This window comes from Lepisosteus platostomus, chromosome 27, assembly GCF_059453375.1.
Source record: "Lepisosteus platostomus isolate fLepPlt1 chromosome 27, fLepPlt1.hap1, whole genome shotgun sequence".
Classification (NCBI taxonomy): domain Eukaryota; kingdom Metazoa; phylum Chordata; class Actinopteri; order Semionotiformes; family Lepisosteidae; genus Lepisosteus; species Lepisosteus platostomus.
This window is the reverse complement of record NC_142637.1, coordinates 6,165,628-6,186,759: the sequence shown is the minus strand read 5'-3', so window position 1 is coordinate 6,186,759 and position 21,132 is coordinate 6,165,628. Positions and strand designations below refer to the sequence as shown.

The 21,132-nt window shown below is 47.2% G+C and overlaps 1 protein-coding gene across 12 annotated transcripts in view; it reads left to right on the top strand.

Moving 5' to 3' along the window:
- The first annotated feature begins 27 nt into the window (after positions 1-27).
- The window catches only part of LOC148639153 (unconventional myosin-IXb-like), an 81,114-nt gene continuing 60,009 nt past the window's right edge, over positions 28-21,132 (top strand). For all 12 annotated transcript variants that reach the window (XM_088622130.1, XM_088622137.1, XM_088622134.1 and 9 more), the window contains exon 1: positions 28-384. The gene's annotated coding sequence lies outside the window, so the exon portion shown is untranslated. The remainder of the gene's footprint in view (positions 385-21,132) is intronic.

The following is a 21,132-nucleotide window of genomic DNA, read 5'->3' as shown; positions in this document are numbered from 1 at the left end:
AGAATTAAAAAAAAGTATTTTATAAAATTAGCCAGTGGGTTTTTTTTCCTCACACACACACTCCCAGTCGGTTGCAAAAGGGGGGAGAGAAAGAAGTTTGGAGGAAGTTGTCTTTGTCGCGAAGTCGGGAACGGGATGTATTTGTCGATAACTTTATAAACGACTTAGCCGCCTCCTTTTCCGAGCCACACGGTTTGCTTCTGTGGGATGTGCTTTCTATAATGGTTTCAGAGAAGGAGCAGGGAAAACTTTGTTGCTCGCCGCGGTGATGTTACTGGGCGCCTTTTGATGTGCGCTCTGTTGAAACGGGACGGAACTCCTCTGTTAGCTCCTCGCAGCTTTGTAACGAGTGGGAAGCCTCCAACACAAGAGTAATGAAACTAGGTAAGTTTGTAAAACTGCGCGTTTGTCTCGCCTCGAACACGTTCAAAGTCGGTCATCGGTCTTTACTTTTTTTCCCCCTTCTTGTTGGTGTCCGGGTGAATGAAATGGCAGGTGTTCACGGTCGCGTATTTAAGTGTGTTAAAAGACATTTTGTTTGGAAGGGGAATGGTCTCGTTGTTCTCTGTCCAACTTTCTTCCCTCCCCCATTTGACTTTTGTTGTGTGTTAAAAACGGATTTGAAATAAGTTTACATGCCGGAAAAAATCCCCAACCCCCCCCCCCTTTTTTTCTTTTTACAAAACCACACGCTTCTCTTGTGTGTTTTATGGTTCTTTTCTTTTGTCAAAACCTGCTGATCGCTTTTAAAAGACACGTCTGTTCGAGTGTGTGTGTTCTTCCAGAGGCTCCGGGCTCTGTTGTTTGGATGGATTTAGTGCGGCGGTCTGGGAAGGAGAAAGGGTTTGATTCAGGGGCCAATCCGTTTGGAAAATGGACGAGCGCTGGGGCTCACAGCGACCCAGTAAAGTGTTTTCGTTTTTGTTCCAGCTTTTATTGCCGAATTGAATCGGAAAAGCCGTGAACGTTTTCAAATACGCACTTCGGTCGCGTCACTAACCCCCCGGGCTGAAGGAGGCAGCAGGAGCTGCGGAGAAAACTTGCCCGGGTTCGTGTCCGTACAAACCGAGCTGACTGGGGGATATTTGCTAATGATACCATATTTGGACTAGAGTTAAAAAGATCAGACTGGGGGTGACAAAGTCGCGATGAGAGCTGCTACAGTCAGACGAAAAAAACCCGTGTCTAACTCCCAGACGGCCGTAGCCAGTCTGAATCCAGCAGTCAGTCATGATACCCCAAGCACTGACGAGTCCCCACACTGGGCGGGCAGCCGTCCTGAAAAGATTCAAACTTTTATATACACGTATAATTTTCTTTGCTTTTTTTCCTGGTAGCTACAGACTAACGCTTTGCGGGCTGGGCTATCGATACGCAGAATGTATAAGAGCACGCCCTGTCCTACTTTAAAGACGGCGCTACACCAGGCAGTAACAAAACAGCTCACAAATTGACTTAATTTTGGTCGTATTGCAATTGTGGAGTAGTTTAAACTTAACTAGCACGTTACGCTTAAATGGCCGCATAATGATTACTAATGCAGTCCTAAGATTGTTCTGCCTTCTCAGAATAATGCGTTTCACCAGAGAATCGCTTTTAGTTTGCATTGGGGCTGTACAGTGAGCAAACTTCACCAAAATATCCAAGAGTGAGTCACCTTTTTGGGGAAAACCCAATCACCACACATGGTCTCCGTCTTTTGAGGTGTCAGAAGCTGAGAGTGTACAGCCTCCACCCCAGCAATTTCTGCTACAAATGAAGACCAGCCCCTGGTGCTCGAAGGGCTACTGAAGGGTTTTTCTTAAATGACTAGTTGGCTTTGAGGTCGCCATGGTTAGTTAGTCTAGTATTATATTTCTGTCATATTGCAGGAAGGGAAGTAGCCAATGTAACTTCGGGCATATTTTTACACAAGATCGATACTGCACATCTAGGTGGTTGCTCCGTCTTCAAGTTTTTTATCTACAGTTTTGGGTGTTTTGAAAGGGGATTATTGCTCCCGTCCAATGTCCTCGCTGCAGCATTTTGTTTAATACCACGAAAAAGTAACCACCCACAGGCATCTTTTAGACACTAATATTATATATGACGTCTTTGATGAAGTCGCTGAGTACATCCTGTTTTTTTATTCATCTGTCAGTCCTTTTCAGAAAGCCTCTATACACAAGACTTAACAGAAGGTCTGGTCCGTAAGGATTTAGTGCTTTTTGTTTTCTGGGCAGGAAGAGGCCATATGGTCTTTAAGTTGAGCTCACGCCCTAATGTTGTAGCTGTCTTGAATGTCTTTTAAACTCTGCAGGGAGTGTGATGAGTGAATACTGTGACGAAGTGGCCGTTTCTTTCATAGGGACGTACCTGCAAGGGGCTCTGCGCATCCAGCCTAGTGGAACTAATGGAGAAAGATACTGTTACACTGAGAAAGACGAGGGCAAGGGTTTGGCCTTATTGGACAGGGATGCAATTCTAAAAGGGAGCCTTATATAAACAGGCTCTTGTTACATGTCCGGTTTTGTGCGAGGTTAGATCATGATTTGCTAATTGCTGAGACGTCCTTCAGGTTTGAGTCCGTGATGAACGCTGGGAACTTATGAAGTGATTTTTAGAATTGAGGACCGATTCGGCAAAAAAAGTGAAAAGGCTGATATAGTGACAGTCTCCCTCCCCCACGTATATATCCCTGCAGTTTCAGATTTAGCAGTGATCCCTATTCCTGACTGCAGGACCTTATTTCCAGCCCAGGCAGCAGGGATCACGGGCGAAGTTTCTTTTTCTGAGCAGATGAACACGAGCTGTAAGGTGTGTTCCTGGCCTTTACCAATCACAGCCTCCTAATAACCCCCCTCTCTGAACTGGTTTCTTCACTCTGCTCTCCTCCCCACTGAGAGCTGGTGTGTGGGGAGTGTACTGGTGCATCTTCCAGGTGGGGGCCGCACACTGGTGGTGGTGGTGAGGGGGGGTCCCCGATAACGGTACAGTAATTTGAGTGGAGTGTCCAGCAGAGCACTATATAAATATAAGGATAATTAATATTATATATTGTATAGAACATTATAGTATTATTTTCAAGCGTGCAAGCTCTTTAGTTTTCGTTCTCTTTGTTTTGGTTTGGGGTTTTCGACAAGGAAATGCTGTGCTCCTTGAAAAGAGGAACTTGCATGGGGGCTGCAGTGAGCCGAGGGCCCTGACTGTTCTGCCTTCTCGAAAATGGCCCAACGGGTAAAGACAAATGGGGAAATCCCTTCTTTAGATCGCAGGAAAACCTTGAAAAGCCCGTCCGAGAGGAAGCCCACGTGATCACGGGGAGAACACGCGTGCTCCACGTTTCCAGCCCAGGGCCCCAGTGCAGCAGGGAAGCCGTGCTAACCTCTGCTCCAGCCTGCTACCTGTTTTTGTCACCAGTGGATGATTAATTGACATAATGACATAATGGATGATGCACTTCCAGGATCGGTAGTGTTAGTCATGTCGACTAAGGGTCCAAAAAGGCTCTGCTCATCTGGGATGTTTTCAGACCTTACTGTCTTGGTGGTGGGGGGGGTGTTTTTATTGCTACTGCTGTGGTAAAGCTGCTTCACTTCAGATGTCTTTCAAGTTTCACAGCTGCCTAACTTGCAGCTGGTTTGGGAGTTAGTTCCTGTGCGGCAAATGGCTTCAAAGCTCCAATCTGTTTGTGTCTGGCATTGTGTTGTTCAAAAGCATCGACTTGCAGAAGATTTTGGTTTCTTTTCGGCTCATGTTAGGAAGGGCAAAGCTTAACCGATCGGGTGGAAGTGGTTGTTTCAAGACACCAGCGCAACTCTAAAAGATTCCAATTGCCAGGGTCCTTTAACGTTTAATGTTAGTTTTGTTTTCTGTGTACTCAGTCACGCAGGTTGGATGGGTTCTGTTCTCATGACTTCACAGCACTAAATGAGAAGCTCCAGCACGCAGAGTGTTTGTGGTTTTTTTAAAGTGAATCTCAAATATTGCTTAAAACTGCTGTGCTCTTAATATCTTGTGGCAAGATGTGAAGCTGTGTAGAAGTTTATCAACCCCCCAAGTTATTTCTTATTGCAGATATTGGTGTTGTTTTTCCCCAGATCAATAAAGCAGTAACTGTAGGTTGGATATTGGATGTCTTTCCAGAAAATCAAAACTTGGCTGTTTTTTAGGCCTCTTTGAGGAGAAAGAAGTCTTAAGCTTCTGTTTTTCCCTGAGGAAGTGAATTGTGAACAGGGCAGAGCTGTAAATGCTGTTGCATGCATGTTGGGATGAGATTCTTAGTGCCTGGCCTTTGATTGTGTATTGACAGTCCTGCTAAACTCCTATGCTGCTGTGAGAGGAAGTGGAACAGTGTTGTGAATTTTTAAATCTGAGCTTTTGTCTTCCTGTAACCTGTGGATGTGTGATCATTTTTGGCTGCGTGTTTGTATACTGCAGTTTTTGCCAAACTAATACTTTTTTTTACTTTAATGCTCCATCAAATATCAGTTGGAGAGTCCGCGATACCTGTTTTGAATTGGCTTGTGACTTTCTCAGATGTACTCTTCCTGTTTTGGGATGCTTTTGCTTTCAGGTTTGGGGAGTCTTTAAAAGAAATCAATATCCCCCCACCCCCTAGCAATTGGTGGATCTTAGCCTGAAACTGCCTCCTCTGTGAACTAAGTCAGTAATTGCCCTTAAAAGGGTGATGACCAAGAATAAGCCATGGTTTGAGTAATCCAGTGCAGTTATCCCACTCTTAAACCTGCAGTGTTATTGAGTCCATATTAGTTCTTCATTTATGTTCTACAAAGATGCATTAATGGACCTAATATTATTCAGCAGTGTGACTGGAAAAGGCAGTAGGTGATAACCATTGTGAGGACAACTCAACATGGGAAATAGGTTACATCCCAGAGGAGGGAGTTCAGGGGTTCTTACTTATCCTGTTTGTAGGAGGTCACTGATATGAAGAGTTCATCCAGCCACATCCTGACTAATCTAAGGGAGTCCATTTCAACCACATGGTGGGGAAGCTGGTTGCTGGCACCCACTATGAACCTGTGGAATGTAGACTTCTCTTTTTCCCCCCAGATTGTGATGTCACAAAAGAGGGTGCTCTTGTACGTGGAGGAAATGAGCATGCCTGTTTGGGACTGGCTGTTTGTATCAGTGGGAGATATGGTTTGGTCTGGGACAGATGGATACATATTGGGGTTTTCTAGGTCCCTGTAGAGCTTTTCCTTATCAATTAAGTCATTAAGGACTTGGGAGTGGAACAGGGCAGAGGCTCTACAGCTCTGTAGGACTGGGGCTTGTGCACTCCTGGATTACGTCACTGTGAGTGTGCAGCTGGGGTGCCTGGCCTGCAGAGAGCCTCCCTGTGATTGATTCTCCAATTGTTCTGAAAAGCCATGTGACTGGAGGCTCCTGTGGCGCAGCAATTGAAAGGAATCTGGCAATTATACAGCATTGAACATGCGGGGAGTATTAATTGTGGGTTTCTCAGGGTGTTATTGTGCATTACTTGCGGACTGCTGCAATGAAGTAAGAGTTAAATGTTGCCATTTAGTGGGACGATGCATCTAGACACTGTGTGTTGCAGGCCTGTACATTGAGGACTTGTTTGAAAAGGTTTAAAGTCAATGTCATTTCTTGGCAAATGTACCGTCATTAATAAATGAACTTTCAATTCATTATGTTCGAGTCACAGTGAAAGGTTTTAATTTGCAATCATTTCCTTTGCGGGGTTTGTGTCCCCTTTTAAAAAAAAAAACTTTCCATTCTGTAACGCTGCTCCTCCTAATAGCTTGCCTGGCAGGGCACAAGGAAGGTGTCGTATTCATAAAAAATACTGCAAAGGTTTTTAGTTTAGTCCAGTAGTGAAGTAGCAGAGTACAGTCTCTGGCTTTCTCTTTGTCTGGAGACATTTTCAAGCAGGGGCTTGAAATGGGCCTCTGTGGAAAATGCCATCTCTGTAAAATTGGCTTTTGGAAAGGTGTACTCGGTTTGCCCTGTTGGGGGCGCTCTGCAGTGGATAGCTAGCGGAGCAGAGATACCTGATCCACAAAAACAAATCCATTTAAACCCCCTCTTGATTGGAAGTGGTGCTTGTCTGCTGTATAATGCAAAGTATTTATTCTAATGTGATCTGATCGTAAGTGGTAACAGATCTAATAATAGTTCCCGCTATATCATGGTCAATCTCTTGTGTGCTGCGCTGTACGGAAATGTCAGTCAGTAACAGGGCTGCGTTTGGATGTTTTTTTCTGTGATGACTGTAGCGGGGGCAGTTCGTACGCGGCAGTCCTGCTGCATTTCTGAAAGCAGCTAGTACCAGTGATGTTGGTCACACGCTTGAAATACACTAGCTTCACTGAAACGGCGGGTGCGAACGGACCTGACGTGGGGGGACGTGTCGAGGTGAAGGCCGCAGACGAGCGAGGGGACTTGGCCTGCCTGCTCTCTCCCGGCCGCAGGTGAAGAATCCGACATGGCAGGCGAGCGCTCTGGGGTTTCCTCATGCTCCGCCCAGGGCAGGAGAGAATCCGGCAGCGCGGCCGCCCAAGTCGAGACTTGTGTGTTCAGGATAGCTGCCGCTGTCCCTGCCCTCTTCTCTTGCAGCAGCGTCTCCGCTCAGGAGATATTTGCTGGTTTTGGCGGCGCTGCTCTAGATTCCCTTTCATATACAGTGCTGACCTCGCCTTCATCCTTCTCAAACTCCTCTGGCCTACCAGCTGGAGCTCTGTTTTTGATTTTAACATTAGGTCTCAAGGTTTATGTGTCAACTTCAAAATTTCTGTCCTGTTTTCTACTGTTTCAAAAGGGTTTACTTTGCCTAGATGAGTGCAGTAGTCCACAAAGTCATAAACTGAAGTAGCCTTGTTTTTATTTGAGTTATTTACACTTGCTTTTAGCACACTTTTGGCTGCAGAGAGAGGTTTCTATGTGGTAAATTCATGCAGCGCCTGAATAAAAGCAAAAAGCATGTGGTATGTTTTTTTTCAAGTAGCAGAGAGGGACTCAAATGTCTGGTGTCCTGGTTCTGTCCTCCAGTGAACGGGTCTCCGGACTGTAATGTGCATCTTACCCGAGGGGACTGTGCAGTGCAGGTTCACAGGAATGTGCCAGGGTGTGTCTTCTGTTGGGGTTTGAAATTGTACACCATTAGAGCACGTATAAGACATTTCGAGGTTTTTAAACCAGACCTAAATGTGGGGGGAAAAAAAGCAGGGGAGCTTGGCTGATGTCTCCACCCTTTTGCCTGCACAGCACTGTAAAGCACAGTGAGAACCAGCCAACCCATCTGTTATCAGGAAGCGGATTTTTCAAGGCACCACAGAGCCTTTTCAAAGAAGCACTGAGGTCCAGATACCGGACAGGACAGCACTCTGCATAGGATACCAGTCCAGTGTGTGGGCGCACAGGTACAGTGGGACAGTTTAGAAGCAGCCATTGTCCTGTGCAGTGTGTTGGTCAGGTGGGCAGAAACCGCAAATCCATCCTTTATAAGTTCACCGATGAACATGAACATGCCCTGCAATCAGGAGTTCTATTTGTATCCAAAGAGATATTTCTACTTACTTCTTCGGGCAGTGTTGCCTTCACTGAAACTTCCATATCCTCGAATCCTGTTCCTTCAGGAACAAAACAAAAGTGAAGAAATTGACAGTAGACTGGCACCCAACGTTGAATTGAAGCTTCAGCATTTTTAATTCACATTTACTGGGTTGTGTGCCTTTTCTCTTTTTCCAAAGTGGCATGGTTTTGTTTTACGAACGTGAAGGGCACTTCCCTGTGGAGTTGCCGGAATGGGATCAATAAAAGCTTGAGCTGGATGTGGCTGTCGCATGGCTGGGTCCACATGACTTGATTGGGGGCGGGTTTGGGGTGTGGTGGGCCTGATTGTACAGGAAGTGGCCTGTCTGCCCTCCGTGTGGAGACGGGAGTGAGTCCTTCCAAGCATGTGCTTTTTCTGATGACCCCAGGTCATTGCGAATGACCTCATTCTCACTGCCGCCAATTATTTCTGGTCAACTAAATTCCTGTAGCTTCCCCCCCACCCACTCCACTCTACTCCTCCTCCATGATCCAGCAAGTTGAGTGCTTTGCTTGGCAGGAAGTTGGTCTGAGGATCGTGGTGCTTGTAGATTATAGCATTATGCGCGTCTGTAGAAAGAACAGCACATGATTCAATTGAGAATTCAATTCTCCCAACAGCAACTGGACATTGACTGGGCACTAAAGCTGGGTCAGTCTGTGCTCCTTTGCCCCCTCCCCCCCCCTGTTCTGTGAGAAATCAGCCATATACCACTTCCACTTCAGAATGCTTCCTGTTTATGAGCAAGGGTGAAGGGTGATTGCAGTTTGTGGCGGGTAACCCACTCTCTAAAGTGTATAATGCCCAGTTTAGAGGTGTGGGGGGGAAGAATCTTAACTGTCAAATCGTTGTGTCCTTCCTTCAGAACAGGACATCGCAGCAAGCACATTTTTTTTATCAGGGACTCGTCTCCCGCCCAGTTTTGAAGGAATGCGCCGTGGCCGGGAGACGCAGACGGTGCACGAGAGGCGGCGGTCTTTCATGGGAGGGTCCACGAGACCTCATCAGTCGTGGGGCCCTTTTACAAAAAAAAAAAACAGGCCCGATCGATTCGCCTTCAAAAGCAAGAGGTGCCCGCGGCCATCCCCGCCAGCCATTCAGGGAGGAAGCTGTAAAAGCGGGCTGTGGGTGTGAACTGTGTGATTCAGGAGGCTGCTCCAGTCCCATCAGACGTACGGCTGTGGCCTTCTGTCTTCCAGAGCACTGGCTCATTCCCCACCGTCTTCCGGTGCTGTTTTTTTTTTCTTCTCTTTGTTTCAACGCAAGTTCCTTGGGATTTATTTTCTGCGACTCTTATTTTAAGCAGTTATGTGATCTCCACTCTGCTTTTGGCACGGTGGCTCGGCGCTCTGCCTTGCGCCGGTTCCGGACCGGTTCCGGGGTGCCTGTCCGTGTGGAGTCTGCATGTTCTCCCCGTTTTTGCCTGGGTTTCCTCCAGGTGTTCCGATTTCCTCCCGCAGTCCAAAGATACTGGTAGGTGAATTGAGTTCAGTGAGTGTTGGACTCCAATTCCACCAGTCATTTGGGGTTATTCTTTTAAATTTGGCATCTAGGACAAAGTTCGCCCTAATTTCTTTCCAGCCCCATACTACAGTTGATGGCTGAATCCATTGACAAAACACTGTAGTAGAATGTTCCTTTAGTGCAGTGAAGAGTTTGGCTGGAGTTGCTGCTGTTGGGAAGGGTGCTGGAGGTTAGCCGGGGTGTGGGCGAGACAGCGGTCTGGTACACTCGTTGATTATTCATGGTCTTGCTCACCCTTGGTTGCGAATCATTTCACCTGGTAGGCTGCATGAGAAAGGAGCAGAGGCTGGAAGCAGGCTGTGCGTCTCTCGAGCACACGCGCTCCTCTGCGGTATGACATCATGGTGAGGGCAGCACGCGGTGCAGGCATTCGACGAAGAGCTCTTTCATTATTAGTCAGCTATCAGATGTATCTAAGCAGCCATAACATGTGGTGATGCTCTTAATGATGGAGTTTTAACGTGGCTCAGGGCAGGAACATTATAAATTCTTTATAACCGGAATCCTTTTGCTTATTTTATAAGCATCCTGGAAAGAAAAAAATCACAACTGAAATAGTCTCATATTTTTTTGGGAAAATGTACCCCGTGCATCGAAATTGTATTTCACAGAATAAGAGGAGGATTGCACTGCTAGCTAAAATTTGTCATCATCCGAGGCAAGTCTTGGGTTAGTGGCATACATGGACGTCACTGGGCGCTGTGTGAGAAACGCATCTGCCACGCGTGCTCTGCCCCAGCTTGCAGATGTGGCCTTGTGGGGTTGGATCTCATTCCTCTCGCAGGGGTTGTACCAGCGCGTGCCCATGCACTGGTCTCCGAGCCCCGCGTGCCACATGTCACTGCGCGGGTGGTCAGTGGCGTCTCGTTCCTGCCCTCTGGAGCATCCCGGTGTCAGGGTGGAGCGTGACGATTTCCGTCTTGGGGCGGTGCAGTGACTCGTGGTCTCCTAGATCGTGGGTTATATACAAGTCGTTCTAGGCTGCAGTTTGTTGTTGTGTCTTTCCAGGGTAGACGCTGTTGACCAAAAAATGTGATCAAGGTCTGAAATCTGTATTTTTTTTTTGTCATAACATGGGTGCATAAATGGCGATGTTCGTTGTGCTGCTCAGTGCATTTGACAGTGAAGGCTGAATCCTTGGCGTTGCTCTGTCTGTAGTGTACAGTGCTGTACCGTAGGTCTGACCCCGCCCCTAAAGAAGGTGCTCTTCTGTGGAGAGAGCCGAGTGGCTGTGTCCTTCTGTACACGATAAGCAGAAGAAGGAGAGGCGAGGTATCGCGTCCTTTGAGTTATTGAAAGATGAGCCCTGCAGCCTGATCTTGTTTCTGTTGTTTCTTGCTGTTCTTGCAGTAGGCGCGGTGCTGTGGCCTAGACGCAGCCTTGAGAGTTTGGTGCCTGCGGAGCTCATTCGGATAGTGGCGTTGGCTGACCTTTGCCCGCGTTTTATTTTTTCCTTACTTTTCCTGGGTGGGTGGTTTGTGCGAAAAAGTAGAAGAGGAAGCGGACCTTTTAAAAGACGTGCCTGCCCACCCCCACACCCGGTGTGTGACGCGCAGTGCCTTTATGCTTTCCTTAACGAGTCTGCTGAAATGAGAGCAATGACTCGCAGAGAACAAATCCTTGTAAAGGAAAACTGGTTTGTTCTCGTGCAATTACTCCATTGCTCAAAACCTCAAAGGGGTTTGTGCAGATGCTATTGATATCGGAGGTTTTCAACTACTTTCTGACGATGTCACTCTCAGAAAGGACCCTCCAACCTCGGAATAATATTAATTTAAAATATAATTAGTATAAATCCGTGGCTAAAGACATTTAAAATAGAATTGCACGTTAACTGACCTAACTGACTGTTCACTTTCACCCCTTCTGGGTGTAGCAGAGGAAGGGGTTTTTCCTTTTTTGGGGGTTCCCTGTGCAGTCTCGGAGGATCCTCAGGGTTTCCAGGCCCCAGGCTAAGAACTGCAGCTCTTGGTCTTTATTGGAACTTTGCGCGTGCTTGAGTACAGCTGTATATTTCATTGAGCGAGCTTCTCACGCTGCCTTTCTGAATTTGAGCTCAGTGCTTCAGGACCAATGTGGTTCACTCCTGCTTGGACAGGGGATCAAATACAAACATCAGATAAAGCACGATTCATGCGGGTTTCGAAGAACCGAACAACCCCGTGTGCAAGGCATTGAAAGTCTGCTAGTTGCATTGGAATTGAGGTTAAGTTTCCTTACAATTTGAACAAAGGGCAGCTGTATTTGTTAAATTTGATTAAGTAGTCACATTAATTGAATTGGGGGTTGAAAACCTTCAGAGTGAATCTAAGAAGGAGGTCATCATGCAGGTCTGTATTGAAATATTGCAAATAGAAACAAAAGTGAAAAGGGGAAGAGAAGATGTATGGTGATATGATCAAGAGGCAGAGGTCACCGATGGAGGAAGTGGCAGTCGGCAAGCCTTCTGTCTCTGATTACTGGCTCCTGCTCGGTGTCATATGGGTTCCCTGCTTGTGGGGGGGAAGGCTCAATGAGCAGATGGATCTGTCCGGAAGGGCCTGGTCAGATTTGCACTTCAGATTTTGCGTCTTAAGATGGGTGTTGTCTGGCCAGAGCGGGAGGGGGAGGGAGAGGCAGGGATGGAGTGAGAGCTTATCTGTCTGGAGCCGAGGGGCTAGTTTAATGCCACAATGGGATCATGTGTCTGGGAGTGTTTTGAGAGCGGCCCACATGGGTGCACCAGCACAATGTGCCCTCTGTCTGGCTCCACGCCTCGGCTTCCCCTTTCCTCTTCCCGATTTCTCCGCAGATGTGCCGAGCTCGGCGTTTTCCTCCCATGGCTGCTTGTAAACGCTGAAGCGTCTCGAAGAAGAAAAGATGCGGAAAGGTCAGGGCCGTGCCCTCGGAGAGCATCCCCCTCTCCGCCCGGTGGCAGTGGCGGTGGTCTGAGACCAGGAATTTTGGTTGGGTTGGGGGGGGCGTTTTCTCTGTCGTCGTTTTCACATCGGAGAAGCTGTGGACGAGGAGCCATGTGGCTCGTTTTAATCGTCCGTTTGCTTGTAGCTCACTGATCTGGAGATCTCGCCTGGCAGCTCTTTGGAGAACCCCAGTTCATCGGTTCAAAAATAAGCCAGAGGAGCCTGGTCCAAGCATCCCCAGCCCTCCTGTGACAAGGTGTTGCCCGTTCTCAGTCTGGAAATGCATGTCATCTTGGGGCTCTGGTTTTTTCTGCTCGCTCTGAATGAAGTCCTCTGGGTCATTGTTAACCATGCGTATGAAAATGTAAGACTCTTCACAGTTCCAAACTTAGTATGCATCAAATTTTTAATACATTCCTCTGATTTGTCAGTGTGGTCAACCAGCACAAGATACTGAGGCCACTGACCAAGTGCACAGCTCCAGTCCTGGAGGCCCGAATCTTTCTGCTTTTGTTTCCAGCCGAGTCCTGAATTATCGAATTGAACTCATGTGCTTCCTTGGGAGAAAGTGCCGCCTTTCCTTGTTCTCAAGAAGCAGGAGATTTAAACAGACCTATAAAGACAGGCACGCCAGCAGCTCTTGGAGTACAGTAAGGGTTTTCCAGTTGTGTGCAGCACTGGAAGAAAGCAGCCATGTGCGACACCTGAGGAAGGCTCCACAGCCGAAACGTTGTTTTCTTTCTTCTCCTTTCAGCATGGAATAAACCTGTGACTTGTAAACATAAAGATGACAAGGTGTTCCATGGTGAGGCCTCACAAGCTCCAGTCTACATCAGTACAGGTCTATCCCCTTGCCTACACTGTTTGGATGACAATTTTGTTGGGCACTGGGCATGTTCTCCCTTTATCCCGGGGGAACAGAACACTAATTCAGTGCCACTCCATAAAACAGCCTTCTTATTAGCCACACAGCATGCTGGCAACCTGGCCAATATACCAGCAGCAACCTGGCTTCATCCCCCCCACCCCCCTTCACACTGCTACCACAGGACTCCAGCACATGTGGCAGAGCTCAGTAATCCTGTCCAGATGTCAAATATCCTCTTTCAGATGGTTATAGCTATGAGAGTGCAGCCCTTCTTGACTGAAACGCAAAGGCCAGGCTAGGAAAAGTGCAATATTAACCAAATGGCTGTAAAAGTATCATCTGCTATTCGGCTTTGAGACGCATGACGCCTCAGCACCGTCCTGCATAACAGGCCTGCGTTTGGCGTTTGTTTCTCGTTAAACTCGTGTTGCACATGTAGGCTGGAACACAGGTTCAAGAGCCTGTGACCGAAACGCACCTCCACCCACCCTTCCTACCAGGAAGGTGGGTATAGGACCCAGTTCGCCCAGGGATGAAGGGCTGGGATGCCTTGAGAGACCTGGGCACAGGTATCGCCTACAGACATCACCCACCTCCCTTGTATTACTAAGAGACTGGCTGCACATCAGCCTGCGATTGACTCAAGCGTAGCTTGTGAACGGCTTTGAAACCTGCAATCAATCAATAAGCCGCAAAGAAACCCCAGAATGTTGCATGTGGAACCATATGGGTTATAACCACAGTTTCCATGGTGCTTGGAAGCAAAGTGCTTTTTCCTGATTTAAATCTGACTTTGGGTCTATTTTGGATTTGATCTAACCACTGATAATTGGCTCTGTCCACATATCATCTGATCCTGAAGCTTCTATGCAAATGTATGAAAATAAGGCAGTTTTCAACGCACAGCTCACAGCACTCGTATGTGGTGTGACTCAGATGTTTTCCTCCATAAGCGCTGCCTCTATGAAGTGCAAATTAATTAACAACTTACAAATCTTGTTTGGGATACAAACAAGTCACACATTGAATAACCTGACTATACACTAAATCAGGGTTAAATGATGAGAAAACGCGATAGATTTTAAAGAACTACAACATGTCAGCCCAGGTATAGTTAATTACTTGTTTCTTTGCAGCCTACGCATGCTAACACAGCTACCCACCCGAATATTTATATTTACTTTTATGCTGTATATCTGATTGACACTTTTACCCAAAGCAGTTTGTTTGCACGCATTTGTACGGCTGGGTATTTAACAGAAGCCATTTGGGTGACGTGCTGTGCTCTAGGGTACCACAGGAGTGTCCTGCTTGGGATTTGAACCTGCAACCTTTCCGTTCCAACCTCAGTGCTGTCACCTTTTGTGCTTTCTGGGCAGTGTGTTATTAAATGGGGCCATGGGATATGTGGAGGATAATGACTGATTGGGAGTCGACTCCCTTATAAAAAGATTTGCATCCTGCTGGTGCTGACTGGAGTGTTGTTTGAGCCTCTGTGACAACCAGTCTTCTAAAGTGTAGAATAATAATTACTGGAACAAATAAAGAAACAGCTTGGGTCTGTTGGGTTTAATTGACATGTTCTGAATAAATGTCCACAAAATTGCAAAAGTTAGTGCAAAGAGCAGAGTAGAGTGACTTGTTCATTGAAATATTGGGTTTTAAGACCGTTATTCCTGCTAGATCTAGATCAGTAGATTGTAGTACAAACAGAAGCCGTTTAGCTTTATGCTTAGAGTGGAGCACATTAAAGATGCACATGAAAATGAGCTCATTGGATTTGATTGGAAAATGTGATGGATAAGCTACTGTTGCGTTTCATATCAGCTGCTCACTTGCAGTTGACCCTGAGTAACTGGAATTGTTTTGGATGACTGTGCCCAGTGTGGATTAAAGATTGCTGAACAACAAGCTAGGTTTTGTCTTGCCTGAGCCTAGCTGTAAGAATAAAGTTATTTATGGTAGAAAACACAAGTTGAGGCTTTGAGAGAAACATTGATGCTCCTTACAACATGTTCTAAGACCTGATTGTGTTCAGAGACATTTGCGCAGCAGTGTAGTTCACAAGCAGTCCCAGTAAATGTGAAAACGGATACAGATCGAAGAATAAGGATTAGTGATAAGATTTCCCTATGGGAAAGGCAGCTGTGAGCAATGAAAAGATATGATCTCCCTGAGCATCTCCAGAGTCCTGCTCGTTCTCTGGACAGTCTGCTTTTATCATAAGATGGCTTAGCAAAGTCCCAGTTTTCCAGGTATGTTTGTTTGACTTCAGTTCATGGCCGGCCTGCCCTGTGGCGCCCTTACCTTATGGATTAAGAACAGAAAGGCATTCGTGATGACTCTCTGAGGACCAGTCGCAGACAGTGAAGGCGTTGGCATCTATTTCGAGAGTCTGCACTCATTTCCAGTCAAAAAAACAAGAGAGAGATGTCTCCCAGTGTAAACCAGAGCGTTCCTCCCTGGTCTGCTGGGTGTGTATTGATCTCAGAGGTGCCTAATTAGAAGCATCGTGGTCCCAGGATGGTTATAGCAAAGCCTGGCTCTATGCAGCTGTCTGACAAAGGGAAAAGAAAAGCCTGCGCAAGCAGACGGGGGGCGGGGAGAGCTGGACAGTGCTCGGCACGCTCTTTTCTTCCTCTGCATGTCTTGCAAGCAGGGCGTCTAGTTGGCATTCTGTTTTGGTTTCCTTCTTGTGAAAGACCTGCGCTCCGGCTGTTTTAAATGGGGAGTTGTGAAAGGGGAGGTCAGCAAAGGCTGCGTCCTTCCCAGCTGTTTTTTTTTTTCTTTGCTGCTGTGAAAAAGGGTAGCCTCAGTGTTGCAGTGGCTGGTTCTCCACCCTGGGCAGTGTCCCCAAGCGAGCAGAGCAGGTTTGGCACAAGGACACCCTATTGGGCAGGGGCAGTCCAAGGGTGTTCTTTTCTTTGACCCAGCTCGGGAGAATGGAGTCTAGGCAGGGCATCGCTTGCTGGGTGTTCAAGTCAAGTTGAATGGGCGCATCGATCTGCAGAGGTTATTGATGGATCACCATGAGTCAAAACTGAGCTGCACTTTTATTGTAAGGGTTTTGAGAGTCGGGCAGATTGGTCTGAACAAAAGAGCACCCCCACCCCCTTACTTGGCAGTTTGACCGACTCCTCTAGCAACTGAGCAGTGGGTTTATCTGCATAGATGTAACTGAAATGATCCTAGGCCCGTGCTGGGGAGGGTGTTCCACTCTTATCCACAGCTCTGTATGTGTGGATGTGTTTTGGGAGGAAGGTATAGGTGGCCAGAAAAATCAAACATTAGCTTAGCCTTTTTCTCTGCGGGGGTTAGGATGGTGCTGCAAGCTAAAAGAGTGTCCTGCAGTCCCTGCGTTTTCACTTGTGCTCTGAGGTGTTGCTCCCTCTTCGGCACCAAATAGTGCCAGGCAGCCCTTCAGCAGCGATTTCCAGATCCCACGGCTGATCGTGGACGCCGTCTCATTTCCAGGCTCACTGAAGTTGCACGCAGAGGATCTCTTTGAAACGGTGAAGTCACCCAGTGACTGCCGAAATCCTTCCATGGATCTCCGCCGGTCACCTGCCCTGCCTTGAGATCGTCTTCCCAGCCGGAATCTGGAGTGTTTTTTCTTGTTGTAAAACAAGGCGCTTGCCTCGAAGCTGGGTAATTGGCTTGCTGTGGTGAAGGCTTTGGGCTCAGTCTTGTCTTTTAAAAGATTGGATTTTTCACTCTGGGGTGGGACTTGCACAAAGGAAATGATTTGACTGGCTTTTTTTGTTCTACAGTTGAGTCAGAGAGCTGGTGGTTTGGCATTTCAAGCAAGAGTGGTCAGGTCATGCGTGTCCAGATAACTGTACTTCCTTCTCGTCATTTAATTGCAGGATATTTGGGAGCTGAATGGGCCAAGTGGAGCACAACATCCAGTGTAACGAACCTTTTCCAAATCCCTAACCTTAACGTACCATGAAGTTCTGTGCTGGCACCCTTTCAATTCTGACATCCTGACTACTAACGTGAATAGGCTGGGGTAGTATACTGTCAAATTATGTTACTTAACTCATCATTTAATTTTAAATCCTGGAGTGTTTAAACATTGGATTTAAAAGTCATATAATGGGGAATTGCTTCCATACAATTATCCGTCTTTTCAAAACTCTTCCCTGTTTTTATTGGAATTGCGATCAAGCTTAAAGCCAATTTTGAGCAGGAGGTCTGGTGTCCAATCTTGTTTGGTCTTGTGTCGCCGGTGGCTGTTCTGTGCGCGAAGATCTCGGGGTACCAGGCGGACGTCGCTTCCTGGGTATTCCAGCGGTTGTGCCGGGGGACTCCTGGGCGGGCGACCCTTCTGTTCCGATTGCGGAGAAGCTGAAAGGCAGGAACGGCCAGCCAAGCCCAGCACATGGAGGCATTCCGGCTTGTTTCAGGAAAACCCAGAGGGGCTCGCAGAGGGCTAATATATTCCAGGTTTCCTTAGTGTGCTCTGATGTTTTCTTTGGGAGGCCTGTAGTTACAAGCCAGTTATTTTAAGTAAGTTTTTTGCCTCGGCAAGGATGGCCAAGACCCTCGGAATTCCGAACCCATTATCTTTGGCACTGGAGTGTTGGGTCTTTTGAAGAATTTCCCAGGGCTGAAAACATCCCAGCCTCCCCTGACTTTTTTTTTTGTGCATTCAAGAAGCTTAACTTGTTTTGACTTCTCCGGTCCCTCTTCTGGATGTCAGTGGAAAGAGTTAAATGCACAGTGATCTAAACCAGAGCAGCTCACAATTGAATATAATGATTATGGTGATCTCGAGTGTTTTTTTTAGCATTCACTACAAGAAAAATCCTTCGGCTGTATAATATGGACCCAGTGTTTTGCTAGTAACCTGGTTATTTAAGAACTTTGTTTAAGGAATGAGAGAATACAGAACGAGGTTAAAACCGAGGAGTGGCCATTTAGCCCTTCGTTTAGCAGTTGGCAGCTGACGGAAAGATCTCATCCAGCCATTTCTTAAAAGGATGCCAGGGTATCGGTAGAGTTGCTTGTTATAGACCCCCGCAACCCTTCCTGTAAAACAGTTTCTCCACCTCCTCCTGTTTCTCTTCACTGGGAGGATTCATAAAACAATGATTCAAACATCAAACAAATCATCTCATCTCATAGAGCATCAGGCTGTTTATACCAAAGCAGCTGCTTTAAGCAAAGAGAGCCGTCTGGCGTTTGCACCAGACTGAGTGCTTCTGCTTAAGTACAACTTCACTGCTTTTGTCTTCAGTTCCAAGTTACTGGATGTTTTGAGAATGAACCTGAATTGTTAGCAACAGTCCCTCTAGGAGAGTGCCCTGGCTTCAGCCTGCCCCTGAGTTTGCAAAGAGGTTGCACAGAGTTGTCGAGCTTTTGGGGGAGCAGTTATCAGAGAAGGAAGCTGGGAAAGAGCCCAGGCTGTTTCACTGGTTAATGTTGCCGCCCACCCCCTTCCCAAAACACACACACAAGCTCGCTGCAAGGGTAGCTGGCACTCGAATCACAGCAGTGCAGAGTGATGAAACAAGAGTCTTCTTGAACTTGACCTTTTCTGAAGGCAGGTTCTCACGGAACAGTGGCACAACGCCATGTTTTTACTTCTTTTTTTTGATGCCATGAATCGTTTACTCTTATGAAAGGAAAAGTTGTTTAGGGTGAAACTCGTCGGTCAACAGAGGAAGATTCCCCCCCCGTCTTAATGTGTACAGTCGCGTGCATAATAAATGATGATTTTCACATAAAATTAGGCAGCCTCCAACGCAACAGACCTCATGCTCTAGCTGGAGAAGGTGTGGCGCAGGTGATGAAGGCCAGAGCCATTTTGGGTTGCGATCTCTTTGCCTGTCAGCAGAGCAGCATGCCTGTTGCATTGTGGGTGTATTGGCTGCCGTTAGTGCAGCCTTTCCTCCTGTCACTTTGTCGGGGACGGTTGGAGAGCTGCACTGGGAGAAACCAGTGAGCGCCACAGGAGGTAGGTCAGTTACTTTAGCTCCGTTAGCTGGAACGGTGGTATGGCAGATCGGAGGGACTGAGACTCTCCAGAGGTGCGCCTTTGCTTGCGTCAGAAATGCAAGGCCCGGACCATTTACACTGCCGGGGAGAAAAGCAGGGGTGGCACTGGCGTCAGGCTGTCGTTTTATCTCCGTGTGAAAGGGTTTGAGACGGCCATGGCTGCTCGGATTACATGGTGCAACTTGTGTGCAAAAAAAAAAGCCTCCGAGCTCAAGGTCAGTGAAAACCAGCAGCCCACTGTGCTCGATGAGGGAGTTTCCGTTCCACTGCACCCAGGCCAACGAAGTCCGTCCATCTGTTTTCTAACCACTTCATCCAATTCAGGGTTGCAAGGAGCTGGAGCCTATCCTGGCAAGCAGTGGTGGCAAAGCGGGGTTCACCCTGGACTGGATGCCAGTCCAACACCGGGCTGACACACAGATGCACACACTCACACCAGGGTCAGTTTTCCCAGAAAAGCTTTGGACTTTGGAAGGAAACCGTAGCACCTGCAGGAAGCCCACCCCTGAACCCAGGCAAACTCCACACCAGTGGCCCAGGATCTGTGTCCCCAGGGCCCCTCCACTGCGCGACTGCTGCCCTCGACCTCGAAGTCTGTCTTCAAACCGGCAGCGCCGAGTGCTTTCCCTGTCGGGATGTGATTGGCATGTTGGGGTTTCCTCTGCACTGCCCCACTCTAAACGTAATTATCTCCATCTGGCAGAAGCATAGCATGAAGCAGTCAATAAAGCCACTTCTGTATGAGGAAGGGAGGGGTCGGGGGTAGAGCAGTTGTTGACTTAGTGCAGGAGCCTCCAGCTCAGTCCCTGGAGATCTAGGCTCTTCTGGTTTTTGTTGCAATCTAAGGAGTCAATTAACATCATTAGGTCATTTACAGTTAATTACTCCACACATTCACCTCGTTAAAGGCACAGTTGCCTGTAAAACACCTTCAAGCCTGCTTACAAGTATTAACAGCTGCACAGTTAATTAAATAATTAGGCCAACTATGCAACAGAGCTTGGGTGGAAATTTCTCAGCATGTTGGAGTTTTTCAGGAGGTCGTCCAATCTGAAAAGAAAATCCTTTTATCTTTGTTCTGGGGGGGGGGATTCTCCATTTTATTGTTCGTTTTTTTATTTAATTTAACCAGGAAATCTGCCTGAATTTGTGGGGGGCAGGGGAGGAAGCCAGGCCGAATGAAACGGGGAAGCGAAGGGAGATCTAGTTGTGCGAAAAGAGAAGTGGTTTAGATTCTAGTTGTGACTTGGAGATGGAAAAGTCCCTTCCTAATGAAACCAAGCAAGACAAGAAAATCCCTGACAACCCATCTCTTGATGAAAATTCCTGTGAAAACCAAGTGTTTGCTTTATTTATGAAAGGTTTTAATGTCATCCATCTATACAGTACTCTCTGCTTGTTAGATGAGGGCAGTTCCCTTGGGTACAATCTTTGACCACTTGCATTTAAGTCATGAAATAAGATTTCCACAATGGAGTTGTCACTTCAGCATGGATGTAAAATTTCCCGGAGTTTCTTTGAAAGCCTATTTTCATATCCCCTTTTCTCAGGCCTTTTTGGTGCCTTCCGTGCATTCGCCCTGGCACAGGTTGAGTCCCGTGATATAAGTTTGAAACGTGGCAGGGGGTGTGTTCATGTGATGCGTTCTGTTCAGTGGTATTGCTACTCTGAAAGCTTACATCTCTTGATTTTATTAGCCTAATCTAAGATGGATGCCGCACGTTGGTGGTGGTGGAGGGGTAGCTTGTTCCATACTTCTGCAACTCTTAGTGTAGAGATGGCTTTCCTGCTCTTGGATTTAAATGCACTTGCATGTAGCTTCCGCTCGTGGACTCTTGTTCATGTTATCTGTTGATGCCGGAGGAGCTAACAGTCCGTGCCCTTGAGGAATTTGATTACTTAGGTCTCCAGTCATGCCGCTGTCCAGTTGGGATTCCCTTGCGGTCTCCTGCACTCGAGCAGGCATGAGGTGCTGTTGGTGAGGGACCAGCCTCTTTGCCAATGGGCAGTGAACCTCCTGTATGGGCCTGTGTTGCCTGCGATGTATTAAGACTAATGGCTTGCAGGGGAGCAGATCGGAGTCTGTCTACACCTCCTCATTCTCCCCTGTGTGGTAAGAGGTGGTAAAAAAGCATGCAGCTTCTCACCTGGCTTGTATCAAAGTCCTGTAACTTTGACAACCAAATTGCATGTCCCTTTTCTGTATGTCACTCCTGAACAAGTGCACAAATTGCAGAGTGGCACAAGAGCTGAGGCTATCGACAGCAGTCAAGGTC